This window comes from Nematolebias whitei, chromosome 3 (genome assembly GCF_014905685.2).
Source record: "Nematolebias whitei isolate Nwh7 chromosome 3, NemWhi1, whole genome shotgun sequence".
Taxonomy (NCBI): Eukaryota; Metazoa; Chordata; class Actinopteri; order Cyprinodontiformes; family Rivulidae; genus Nematolebias; species Nematolebias whitei.
Genome location: NC_056500.1, coordinates 35,311,216 through 35,315,810, shown reverse-complemented (window position 1 = coordinate 35,315,810; position 4,595 = coordinate 35,311,216).

Here is a 4,595-nt window from a genome sequence, read left to right as displayed (position 1 = left end):
TGTGTGGTCCTCCCTCTGTCTTTCTGTCCCTGGATGGACCAGGCGTGGAAGAGATGAGGAGCTTCCAGTCAGTGTGTGGGAACCACAGAGGAAGAAATCCCCAGCTGATCCTGGCCAAGACACTTTGTTTTTCTGCACTCTGCTCCCAAACATTCCCTCCCTCTCTCCATGTCCATCCATTTCTGGGTTTTCATTTTTATTCATTGGCTGATCTGTGCTGAGGGAAGGCTGTCGAACGCAGAGGGCACTGTGTGTGTAGGTGCAGGCCTCAGACCAGGCCTGGCAACAATAGCCACAGTGTTGTTTGGGTTGTTGCGTCCCGGACTCTTGGACATTCTTCCCATGTCAGTATAATCACTACTGGGAGGTAGCTCCATTACGGATTACCATATCATTAATAGTATCCATGACTTTTGTTCAAAGGCTACTTGTGTAATGTTGCCTTGTGGATGACGGCTAATCCGCTGAGCTGCAGCTGTAGGAAAGAAGAAGAGTGGATCCCACCATCGGTCTCTCTGTCTCGCACACACACAGGGACACATATAGAGGCATCAGCCCACCGGGATCAGGCCACTGAAAGACAGATACAATCAACAGTCAAACACAAAGTTTCCCCCCAAGGCGAAAAAGAAACATCCATTCTACACTTCCCAACTGATCCCCTTCGTAAGCCACCGCACCCCCCCCCCCCACCCCCAACCCCCGTCCCAAAGTTGGCTGTCATCCTCCCATTTAAACCCTGCGCTCTCCTCGTAGCCCTCCTCTCAGATGGTGGGCCAGATTAGAAGGGGTGGTGGGGGGAAACAATAACAGTTTTCAATGTAAAATGTGCGTCTCGTTAGTCCCTCTTCTCTCAGGATGGGAGGAGAAAAGGAGAAGCGTAAGCAGTCATTCAGAAAGTTATCTGTGGGTGTCTTCTTCCCAACAACAGTTGGCTTGTTCTTAGTTTTAATCCCGTCTCTCTCGCTGCCACTCCATTTGGATTTTATTTTTCTCAGACACTTTTCATGTGAATTATTTTAACCCAGATGGATCTTTATGTTTTCATGTCTGACTTACCATGCGCTGCATTTTGTGGGAATTTCGTATTTCAGTTTAACAAAACGTCAGACATTTGATATTTATTATCTTTGGCCATGTTGAATTATTCAGAATAAACTATATGCATTCAGTCAGGACAGACAGTGTTAAAGGCCATTACTAAGGACTGGAACCAAGCACGGTCCACTTTTACAGCAAAAATAATTCTGTTAGGTTTTTGTTTATTACTAGATTAAGTTGGCAGACCTGGCATGGTCAGACACTGTTTGGGTCAAATTTGACACGTGACAGCTGACAGCACTAAAAATACCTTAAACACTCTTTACACCACAATTTAATGGATCTTTTCTTAGTGACCCAAAACACACAAAAAAGAAGATATTTGCTGGTACAACTTTTTGTACGCTGAGGTTATTGCAGGTCAAATTTGACTCGTCTCTGCAGTATTAAAATGTATTTTAGATCCAGCCGTGTGGGTCAAACCAAGGAAAATGGTGGTTTCAGGGATTCTGTCTGTGTTCCCTTCACAACTGCCCATTCCTGCAGAGACAGACACCTGCCCGTCTTTAAATGAATGTGGGGAATCTCAAAACTGAAAAAGTAAAACTGCGTAGGAGTGCTCGTACAGTACAGATTTCCTTACATTGTAGCTGCAGACTTCCTGTTTGTCAAGGCCCCCTCTGACCTCTACAACCTCTGTGCCTTATGTGCCCCATGCTGTGGATGTAGAGTATGGGAGACTTTGAAACAGACACAAGATCTGCACCTGCAATGTACAGTCCTGTGACTCTACCTTCATAAAGTTTTAAAGTCCAAAAGAGGCCTGAATCTGACAGATTTCCGTGATCTTCCAAAGTGATAAAGCAGGCAGTGGTTGAATAAGCAATAAAACATGGAGGAAACCAGCTCCTCTGATGAAGACGACTCTGATGGAAAGGAGCAGGGAGCAAAGGACACATAAAAAATAAAACAACGCCACCAGTTGGTCCTAATCTCTTCAGTAAGTTGCAGGAGCAGTGGAAAATATTATTTAGATTATTCCAAGACCCAAGGGACTGGCTATGTCCCATGCATCTGACATGTCAACATTCCAGATTTTTCTCCCTCCATCCATTGGGAAAAAGGTTATTAAATAGACAAATACGGAGGGGATGAAACAGTATGATCAGGAATGGAAGACTATGCTTGTGACTTCATTTGGACATGTCTAAAGCAACTCATGTCAAAACTCAATTCCATACAGTCTCTTCTCTCACAATCACAGATTAAGGATTAATCACTCAGTTAATGCTGCCACATGGACTTTTTATACCTTAACCACATGGTTCTGAAGGAACATTTATTGTGAGGAGATTCCTGGCCCAGGTCAAGATGACCCAAACCATACTGAGAAGGCATTCAGTGTTTAAAAGGCAAAGTTCTCCTCAGGTCCTTGATTGACAAAATGTTAGACATCAACTTCAAGTTCAAGTTATTTTATTTGTCATATGCACATTAACACAAGGTCAACAGTACAGTGAAACATTCAGGATGAGAAGAGCCGATTTGACTCGCTAAAACAACAAAGAACAAACAAACAAGAAATACTAAAGCGTGCAATAAGAGTACAAAATAAAGTACCAAAAAGTGAAAAAGTAAATATTCCATTTACGAGGTACAAAAGAACAAATAGTAAACAACAACATGGTAAAAATAATGGTGCAAGTAGGATGAATTAGTATGAATAAGTATTTCAAGGTAGTAATATAAGCTAAAATACACATGATGTAAAGTATATTGCACATAACATGTACTGCACAGGTTGTGTGACAGGTTACGGCACAGGTAGTGAGTGACACTGAGAATGAATTATGATGATAAGGTAGATACGTACATGCATGATACAACCACATAGTGCAGCAGCAATAAACACATTGGGTGTCACACATGTGGCTTGGTGCAATGTTACTGTCAATTGTTCAAAGAAGATCAATTTGTTATTCAAAGGTCAAGAAAGGCGTCTAAAACTTTGAAAACTCTCACCTTTCCGAGTTAGACCTCAAACAACAACTTCGCAAGGACCGACCTAAACCCTCCTACAGCTACACCTACAACAGTGCGGGTCAGCCATACTGCGCGACCAGCGACTGAATATTTAAGTCAAAGTTTGGTTTTGCCAGCCACATACGAGCACATGCCAGAAGCTAGCCAGGGTTGCCGTCGTCGGACACGACACGGACGACATCATCATTGTCAATAGTTCAGTATTATTATCAAGAGTTCAGTAATCTGACAGCTTGTGGGTAATAACTGTCCTTTAGTCTTTTTGTGTGTGATAGCAGACTCCTGTATCATCTGCCTGAGGGTAGTAGATGGAAGACTTGTGCTGGGTGGGTGTGGTACTTTTTTTCATTTAACCTTTCAACCTTTATTTAGACAGGTAAATCCCATTGAGCCTCGAGGACTCATTTACAAGAGAGACCTGATTTCAACAAAGAAAGATGACAACAATGGACAACAGCGACAACAATAAACAATTATAAAAAGTCATACTGCAGTTTTTTTTTTTTTACAAATAGGATGTCTAAAAGTAAAAGGTAACAAAAAAAACAAACAAAAAAACAGCTAGGTTCTAAGACGAATGTAGAAAACTTATAACAGGAACATGTCTGCATTGGTCCCTGCCAGGAGTCCAACGGATTCTTAAAGCCACTTAGAGAGGTCAAGGTCGAGAGCTTCAAATCTTTTTGTAAGAAATTCCAGGAAACAATACAGTCAAAGGAAGTGAACCCAGTTCTAGAGCGTTTAAAGAAGTTCTCTGATTGGTCGAGAGCTGTAAAGGCTATTGCCAGACTCAAATGATTTATCAAAGAGTTTAAGGGTATTCGACAAAGAACAAACCAAGTAACAGATCTTGAAGAGAGAAGAGACACAGACGTGTTCATTATCAAGCTAGCGCAAAGAAAGGCTTTTATTAAAGTAATACAGTAAATTAGATCTCAGAAGGAAAATTCTCTACACAAGCATAACAGACTAAAGCAGCTAAATGCTTTCTTAGATAAGTCCGATGTTCTCAGGGTGGGAGGAAGGTTGTCCCCGGACATTGGCTGTGGTAGATATATTGGATGGTGTGGAGACTGCTACCAGTGTTGTCCTCTGCTGTTTGCACCACCCTCTGTAGTTCTTTCTGGCTCTGATTGGTGCAGTTCCCATACCACCCTGTGATGCAGCCTGTCAGCAGGCTCTCAATGGTGCACCTATAACCCGGTCATTGTAAGGGAATGCTCAGTGGAGGGAAACTGAAAAAGAAACAGAAACTAAAGCATTGAGCATCGCTATAAACTGTTGTCTCTCGTAAAGTTCTAAATGTTTTCAATTCCAGAGTTCAAATAAAAGTGACCATAAAATCTAAAGACATCATTGCCTCCTGACATTCAGACCCCTGCCAGGAGTCTTGGTGTCACATTTGATGGTTGTTTAAAACTTAATAACCGACTCTGTGGTTAAAAATGATTATTTCTACAACTTGGAAACTTTTCCGAGCTCAGACCTGTTTGCTCTGACAACAACATGGA